The following is a 10,000-nucleotide window of genomic DNA, read 5'->3' as shown; positions in this document are numbered from 1 at the left end:
CCATAGAAAACGGACGGCCACAATGTAGAAAACGTACTGAACGTCTCAAAAAACGGACGCTTTACCAGGGGAAACTAATTGAAATAGATAAACTTATATTAATTTCCTTTTTTTAATCTTTAAATAATATTATGAAAGGTAATCTTATCTTTATGTCTTACAGAAATAAGTGATTTAAATCGGGTATCAAGAACACAGAAAACGTATCGTCATGGATAAAAAATGTAAACTGAAAAATTTTTGATATTCAAAATTAGGAATATCTAATCTTACACTTCAACTGTGGTTCTAATGATCTAATTCTAAGTAAGTGTATCTAATGTATCTTCAATTTATTATTAAATTATATAAGGGGTTGTGAATACAAGAGCTTAGGGTAACCAGATGTTATGATAAATGATTTTCTCTAAACTTTACTTACCATTATGACATAATTTATCAGTTAATAGGATCTGGTCGTGACTATGATATATGGAAAGATAAAAATAAATTAGTTATTACATTCACAACCTACAACTCCTCGTCATATAATGACACATAGTAATTATCATATAAAGTAACTGACTTATTTACATGTGAGGTTAAATTAGTTATTGAAATGTAAGATAAATTTATAAATGAGGTTAGACATATGTTAGAGGATTAGTTATTAATTTTATAGTTTGTCAATTATTGAGAGGTTACGGCACCACAACCCGCTCATTTATGTGAGGTTACACCCCATGTCTCCGGTGACCTGAGGTTATCACAACCAAACCTACAAGTGTTGTAAAGGGAACTTCTCATGTTATGTGAGGTTATCATAACCAAACCCACAAGTGTTGTAAAGGAAACTTCTCATGTGAGGTTATCATAACCAAACCTACAAGTGTTGTAAAGGAAACTTCTCATGTGAGGTTATCATAACCAAACCTACAAGTGTTGTAAAGGAAACTTCTCATGTGAGGTTATCATAACCAAACCTACAAGTGTCGTAAAGGAAACTTCTCATGTGAGGTTATCATAACCAAACCTACAAGTGTTGTAAAGGAAACTTCTCATGTGAGGTTATCATAACCAAACCTACAAGTGTTGTAAAGGAAACTTCTCATGTGAGGTTATCATAACCAAACCTACAAGTGTTGTAAAGGAAACTTCTCATGTGAGGTTATCATAACCAAACCTACAAGTGTTGTAAAGGGAACTTCTCATGTTATGTGAGGTTAAGTTCCATCGATAAACAAGTGTGAGGTTAACATGTGACACTTCTCCAGTGTTGTGAGGAGTACACCTCTCCAGTGGTGTAGTGCTAACAGTAAACCCTCTCCAGTGGTGTTACAAAGTTAAGAGTACACCTCTCCAGTGGTGTAGTGTTAACAGTAACACCTCTCCAGTGTTACAAAGTTAAGAGTACACCTCTCCAGTGGTGTAGTGTTAACAGTAACACCTCTCCAGTGTTACAAAGTTAAGAGTACACCTCTCCAGTGGTGTAGTGTTAACAGTAACACCTCTCCAGTGTTACAAAGTTAAGAGTACACCTCTCCAGTGGTGTAGTGTTAACAGTAACACCTCTCCAGTGTTACAAAGTTAAGAGTACACCTCTCCAGTGGTGTAGTGTTAACAGTAACACTACTCCAGTGTTACAAAGTTAAGAGTACACCTCTCCAGTGTAGTGTTAACCGTAAACCCTCTCCAGTGGTGTTACAAAGTTAAGAGTACACCTCTCCAGTGGTGTAGTGTTAACAGTAACACTACTCCAGTGTTACAAAGTTAAGAGTACACCTCTCCAGTGTAGTGTTAACCGTAAACCCTCTCCAGTGGTGTTACAAAGTTAAGAGTACACCTCTCCAGTGGTGTAGTGTTTACAGTAACACCTCTGGTGACGTCATGCGGCCAGACAGGCCTGGCCACTGTTGACAGCATCAACAACAACAAAGATGGCCGCCGCTCCACCATCAACATACACTCTTCCTCAACTTATTACGTCGACACGACCTTACTGATGACTCAAATTGACAACAGTTGTTTCAAAATACATGTCGGCTGTTGGTAGGAAGGTCGTAACGAGCTTTACTGCGTCGTAAGGTCAGGTTATTTAATGTTACAGACAAATTAATTATGGCTACAGGAACCAGCGTCCACGTTCATCCTTCACCATTCCCGCCACTTACATATTCGGCGGAGTTCCTTCGCTTCCTGGTGGTGAAGTACTTCTTGATGGCCAACATGGCGGAGATGAGCGATGACCTTCCCTCTATACAAGGTCAGGTCAGGTCAGGTCAAAGCGTGGGTGTACCAAAACGGCGTCTACACCCATGAAGCATCGTACACTACACACCTCAATGGCCGCCCGCACCCGACTTTTCAGATGCTGCAGCTAACGTAGCTTCGCCCGATCCTATGGTTTAAGTTACCTTTCCCGGATTACCTTGGCGTTTCCCGAATTACCTTGGAGTCTCCACGGACAGATACTTCACTCGATTATATTATAAATCTATATTACGTGTTATAAGTTCAAATTTCTTTGTATATTATTACTTTTTTTTTTTTAACACGTAAATTATTTCCCGAATGTTTTACATAAAGTTACATTTAAACATTTTCCTGGAGAATGTCATTACGTCACTGCACAGCTGAGGAAACGTTATTTTTCACTGTAGTGTCGGAGGAAAAAAAAAAAAAAGTCAGGTTTCACTGAAGTGGCTACAATGTTCACTGCAGCACTACGTTTCACTGAGCTGGACCTGAGGATTACTTTCCACTGTTTTCACCAAGATTACTTTTCACTGTTCAGTCGGAGATAATTACTTTTCAGTTCTGTGGATGATTACTTTTCACTGTTCTGTCGGACGTGATTACTTTTCACCTCACTGGCCTAAACCACTGCAGTTTCCATGGGTCAAGTTTGCAGACATTCTACAACATATACAACTTGTACAACTACAACTCAACACTATCATATAACAATCTGTTACAGGAAGACAACGTAAGCAATCAAATGATGTTGTAAGATGGTTAGATTGTGCTTCAAGATAATCAGAAACCACAAGGGGGGGGGTAGTTAATTACATTATCTCTACATTACAACGTTTATAATAACTGGAAAGGGAGGGAGGGGAGGGGGGTAATTATTTCGTATGTGGTGGGGTAGCGACGGGAATAGATGAAGGCAGCAAGTATGAATATGTACATGTGTACATATGTCTGTGTATTTGTATATATGTGTATGTTGTGATATATAGGTATATGTATATGTGCGTGTGTGGACATGTATGTATGTAACATGTGTATACGGGAGGGATGGGCCATTCTTTCGCCTGTTTCCTTGCGCTATCTCGCTAACGCGGGAGACAGCGACAAAGTATTTCATATATATATATATATATATATATATATATATATATATATATATATATATATATATATATATATATATATATATATATTGTATTTAAGATATATTAATTAGAAAATTGGTGGCCGAGTGTGGACTGTATTTTCTCTCGTTCAATTTGACGTTCAACTGTTCATATGAAGTTTCGTGAACACAAAACTTCATTTCAAATTAGCTAGAACATTAATACAGTAATTCATCTTTCATTTCCATCATTTTCTCAAGGCGGTGAAATAGTTGGCAAATAAAATATCTTCTTTGGATTTAACTAAAGTGGGTTACTGAATTTTGGGTCTCTGCCACTTACCCCTATTTTAGGTCGCTGCCACTTAACCCTATTTTAGGTCGTTGCCACTTACCCCTATTTTAGGAGTTGATTTAAAGATAGCCATGTGGCTAATTACCATTAAAGGTAATATGTCTATATTAGACATATGATTACACGACCTATATAAGTAATTATCACTAAAGGTAATTTGCTTCTGTGATTGGAAAAGTAATTACATAACCAATATATAAGTAATTACCACTAAAGGTAATTTATTTATATGATTAGAAATATAATTACATGACCAGTATATAAGTAATAATCTTCATATGTTTCTACAACTTTCTACTAACAATATAAACCATTACTACAACTACTACTACTACTACAACTACTACTACTACTACAACTACTACAACTACTACTACAACTACTACTACTACTACTACAACTACTACTACTACTACAACTACTACTGCTACTACTACTACTGCTATTACTGCTACTACTGCATTACATGCACTATAACTAACACCAGGATGTATTTCCTATTATCATAACTACAACAGTTGTAGACGATCTATAACAACCCACACTAACATGTCCACTGTTCCCCCCCACCCCCCACCCCAGGAAGAGATGTATTAATAATCAATTAACCGTCTGCCTCCCCCCCCCCACAACCACCCACAACCAGCTTTCCCCCACCTCGCTTAACAACCAATTAACTCCTCAGCTTGTAACCTTAACAACCAATTACCTCCTCAGCTTGTAACCTTAACAACCAATTACCTCCTCAGCTTGTAACCTTAACAACCAATTACCTCCTCAGCTTGTAACCTTAACAACCAATCATCTCCTCAGCTTGTAACCTTAACAACCAATCATCTCAGCTTGTAACCTTAACAACCAATCATCTCCTCAGCTTGTAACCTTAACAACCAATTACCTCCTCAGCTTGTAACCTTAACAACCAATTACCTCCTCAGCTTGTAACCTTAACAACCAATTACCTCCTCAGCTTGTAACCTTAACAAACTAACAAACCCAGGCACACAGACATAAATAAATAGAATAAATCAATAAATATTTGAGTAATCAAGGCCAAAAAACATGAGACAATCTTGCCCATTAACGACTTGCCTTCGTTACAAGTTATGATAAATAAACAATAAATGATAATGAAGGACTTACATTAATGATATGACATACGATAATGAGTCATAATGACTCAGTTATCAACATTATGACCAAAGATTCACATTTATCGTAATGACAACAATTATATCAAGATAAATCTATTTATCTATCTATTGGTAAATTGATAGTAAATAGATCTCCCTTATCTATATAATGGCGCCTGTGATCACCCACTGATGTGTTGTTTATCATTATTTTGCTTCATGATTATGTGGATCAACCTGGGCTCCACCCACCTACCACGTCCTCGCTCCACCCACCTACCACGTCCTCGCTCCACCCACCTACCACGTCCTCGTTCCACTCACCTACCACGTCCTCGCTTCACTCACCTACCACGTCCTCGCTCCTCCCACCTACCACGTCCTCGTTCCACTCACCTACCACGTCCTCGCTCCACCCACCTACCACATCCTCCACCCACCTACCACGTCCTCCTTCTACCCACCTACCACGTCCTCGCTTCACTCACCTACCACGTCCTCGCTCCTCCCACCTACCACGTCCTCGCTCCACCCATCTACCACGTCCTCGCTCCTCCCACCTACCACGTCCTCGCTCCACCCACCTACCACGTCCTCGTTCCACTCACCTACCACGTCCTCGCTTCACTCACCTACCACGTCCTCGCTCCTCCCACCTACCACGTCCTCGTTCCACTCACCTACCACGTCCTCGCTCCACCCACCTACCACGTCCTCGTTCCACTCACCTACCACGTCCTCGCTCCACCCACCTACCACGTCCTCGCTCCTCCCACCTACCACGTCCTCGCTCCACCCATCTACCACGTCCTCGCTCCTCCCACCTACCACGTCCTCGTTCCACTCACCTACCACGTCCTCGCTCCACCCACCTACCACGTCCTCGTTCCACTCACCTACCACGTCCTCGCTTCACTCACCTACCACGTCCTCGCTCCTCCCACCTACCACGTCCTCGCTCCACCCACCTACCACGTCCTCGCTCCACCCACCTACCACGTCCTCGTTCCACTCACCTACCACGTCCTCGCTTCACTCACCTACCACGTCCTCGCTCCACCCACCTACCACGTCCTCGTTCCACTCACCTACCACGTCCTCGCTCCACCCACCTACCACGTCCTCGTTCCACTCACCTACCACGTCCTCGTTCCACTCACCTACCACGTCCTCGCTTCACTCACCTACCACGTCCTCGCTCCACCCACCTACCACGTCCTCGCTCCACCCACCTACCACGTCCTCGTTCCACTCATCTACCACGTCCTCGCTCCACCCACCTACCACATCCCCGCTCCACATAACTAGCCACTACAATCAGTGATCAAATCCTCTTGTCTCAATGTTTTCAATATAATCACAATGTGCCAGTACAACATGTGACGTCATCACAACCCGTGGTAACAACCACCCACTTAACAACTCATTAGGCCTACAGACCTTCACGGTGGAACATGGTGAGTGTTGTGACCTGGTCTTGCCCACACGTGAGTAATATACAACCCTTAGCATCAACAACCCTGAGTCACCCAGCCTACCACTCCAGCCGCACCCACCCCCGTACACCACACCACCCACCCCCGTACACAACACCACACCACCCTCCCCCGTACACAACACCACCCTCCCCCGTACACAACACCACCCCCCCCGTACACAACACCACACCACACCACCATCCCCCGTACATAACACCACACCACACTATCTTCTCCCGTACATCACACCACCCTCCCCCGTACATCACACCACACCACACTATCTTCCCCCGTACATCACACTACACCACCCTCCCCCGTACACAACACCACACCACCATCCCCCGTACACCACACAACACCATCCTCCCCCGTACACCAGCACCACAGCACAAACATCTCTGAGCTGGCCACACACACACACACACACACACACACACACACTTATCTTCCCCTACCATATATGCTGTCCTCCCCCCCCCCCCCCCAGGAGGCCAGCGGCGCCTCTCCACCATATATGTGCAGACGGCGGGGGGGGGGGGGGGTCACCCACCCTCACCTCCTATATAGCCTTCTATATACCAGCTATACCGTCCTCTCCCACACCACCCCCCACCTATATGGGGGGGAGACAACCCCTCCCCCCACTCTGCAGCGGCCAGGCAGCCCTCCACGTCCACCTGGCGGGATCACTGCACCCTCCACATCCCATTTTCTGTGACTCAGAAGCATTTCTAACCCCAGGATGGCCCCCCCTCCCCCCCCCCAGCTGAGACACAGCTGGGCCCGGCGCTCCTCGTCTTACATCGTACTGGGGTAAAAACCCGCATGTGTGTTTTTCTTACTACCATTAACGACGCCATCATGACTACAACTGCAGCGAGACTACAACCACTACAACTACTGCGTGGCTACAACCACTACAACCGCTGCGTGGCTACAACCACTACAACTGCTGCGTGGCTACAACCACTACAACCGCTGCGTGGCTACAACCACTACAACTGCTGCGTGGCTACAACCACTACAACCGCTGCGTGGCTACAACCACTACAACTGTATTAGATACACACACACACACACACACACCCAGCTGGACAAAGACAGGCGAACACGCAGAGGACCGCCCCAGACCCGGGGAATCGAACCGTGTTATCGTGTTATCTTCACCAGCAGTGAGCTAGAGTAGCACAACCCACCCACCACCTGTACACCAGCCAAGACCATCACATTACAGTGGGCGTGGGCTGAGGGTGGGCGTGGGCTGAGGGTGGGCGTGGGCTGAGGGTGGGCGTGGTGTATGGTCCCTTCCCCCCCCCCCCACACCATCCAGACACGATGTGTTTGTTTGTTTGTTATGAGCCAGCAGCCGCCGCGGCGGCACGGCCCACCACCCACACGTGGTCAACAAACAAATAAACACACAAACACAAACAACAAGTTGGTTAAGATCCAGTGTAGAGGGAGGACCCCCCACCCCCCCGCCCCCCCAGACACCATGGTGATGATCCCACGCCCTGACTGTGGCACCGGGGCGTGAAGGAAGGGGCGTCCCGTGAAGGAAGGGGCGTCCCGTGAAGGAAGGGGCGTCCCGTGAAAGAAGGGGCATCCCGTGAAGGAAGGGGCGTCCCGTGAAGGAAGGGGCGTCCCGTGAAGGAAGGGGCGTCCCGTGAAGGAAGGGGCGTCCCGTGAAGGAAGGGGCATCTCGTGAAAGAAGGGGCGTCCCGTGAAGGAAGGGGCGTCCCGTGAAGGAAGGGGCGTCCCGTGAAGAAAGGGGCGTCCCGTGAAGGAAGGGGCGTCCCGTGAAGGAAGGGGCGTCCCGTGAAGGAAGGGGCATCTCGTGAAGGAAGGGGCGACCCGTGAAGGAAGGGGCGTCCCGTGAAGGAAGGGGGCGTCCCGTGAAGGAAGGGGCGTCCCGTGAAGGAAGGGGCGTCCCGTGAAGGAAGGGGTATCTCGTGAAAGAAGGGGCGTCCCGTGAAGGAAGGGGCGTCCCGTGAAGAAAGGGGCGTCCCGTGAAGGAAGGGGCGTCCCGTGAAGAAAGGGGCGTCCCGTGAAGAAAGGGGCGTCCCGTGAAGGAAGGGGCGTCCCGTGAAGGAAGGGGCGTCCCGTGAAGGAAGGGGCATCTCGTGAAGGAAGGGGCGACCCGTGAAGGAAGGGGCGTCCCGTGAAGGAAGGGGGCGTCCCGTGAAGGAAGGGGCGTCCCGTGAAGGAAGGGGCGTCCCGTGAAGGAAGGGGCATCTCGTGAAAGAAGGGGCGTCCCGTGAAGGAAGGGGCGTCCCGTGAAGAAAGGGGCGTCCCGTGAAGGAAGGGGCGTCCCGTGAAGGAAGGGGGCGTCCCGTGAAGGAAGGGGCGACCCATGAAGGAAGGGGCGTCCCGTGAAGGAAGGGGGCGTCCCGTGAAGGAAGGCGTGTCCTCCGTCACACATGATCATTCACAACAGCTCCACAACCCATCACAACCTTCCCCACAACACTTGGTGATCAACACCTTCCTTCACTGGGTTATAAACCACAACAGTTTTATTAAACCATCTCCCCCCGCCCCCCACACCCCACCCCCAGGGTGTGGGGGGGGCGGGGTTCTTCTCCCCCGGGGTTGTGGTGGGGAGTTTACAACAACACGGCGTAACCTCCCCCCGCCCACACGACCTGACCACGGGGGAGACCAGCTGTCTCCCCTCTCCCCGCCCCATGATGTGTGTGTGTGTGTCACTACGGGAGACCGGGGGGGAAGGGGGGGGGGTCTGGGGCACCAGACGACAACCCCCCACCCCCTCCTCTACTGCCCCCCCTCCCCTCCCCCCCACTAAAAATGGGGGAGAGAAGGGGGGGGGGTCCTGTGGAACCCCACCCCAATATAATTCACCCCTTCTCCCCCCCCACCTGGTGTATTCTCCCTAACTCTCTCTCTCTCTCTCTCTCTCTCTCTCTCTCTCTCTCTCTCTCTCTCTCTCTCTCTCTCTCTCTCTCTCTCTCTCATAAATTCCCAATCATTTACGACATCTGGAAATACGACGATGACGTAGGGGGGAGTCCTGGTGACGTCACCACCTACACCAACCCAGGACTGCGTGACTCCGTGACGTCACCTGACCCCCCCCCCGTGTGTTCCAGGGGTGGGGGGGTTACCATTACCCTCCCCTGTGATATCAGGAGTGGGGGGGGGTCAATACCCCTGATTATAATACTATCACAATTATCCAAACTTATAAAAAAAAAATTACCAACTTAAACAACCCACTTCGAACACCAATCTATGTACCACAAGGTGGGGAAGGGGGCGAAGGTTCTGGGAGCACTGAAAAACGTGCGGAAAGACAGATCGTTGACTATGAGAGCAAAAATGGGTATGTTTGAAGGAGTAGTGGTTCCAACAATGTTGTATGGTTGCGAGGCGTGGGCTATGGATAGAGTTGTGCGCAGGAGGATGGATGTGCTGGAAATGAGATGTTTGAGGACAATGTGTGGTGTGAGGTGGTTTGATCGAGTAAGTAACGTAAGGGTAAGAGAGATGTGTGGAAATAAAAAGAGCGTGGTTGAGAGAGCAGAAGAGGGTGTTTTGAAATGGTTTGGGCACATGGAGAGAATGAGTGAGGAAAGATTGACCAAGAGGATATATGTGTCGGAGGTGGAGGGAACGAGGAGAAGAGGGAGACCAAATTGGAGGTGGAAAGATGGAGTGAAAAAGATTTTGAGTG

General features: G+C 47.8%; 1 long non-coding RNA gene across 1 annotated transcript in view; it reads right to left on the bottom strand.

Moving 5' to 3' along the window:
• The window catches only part of LOC139746464 (uncharacterized), a 51,956-nt gene that overhangs the window by 140 nt on the left and 41,816 nt on the right, over nucleotides 1–10,000 (bottom strand). The window lies entirely within an intron of this gene.

This window comes from Panulirus ornatus, chromosome 65, assembly GCF_036320965.1.
Source record: "Panulirus ornatus isolate Po-2019 chromosome 65, ASM3632096v1, whole genome shotgun sequence".
NCBI lineage: Eukaryota > Metazoa > Arthropoda > Malacostraca > Decapoda > Palinuridae > Panulirus > Panulirus ornatus.
This window is presented reverse-complemented; position numbering and strand designations above follow the sequence as displayed.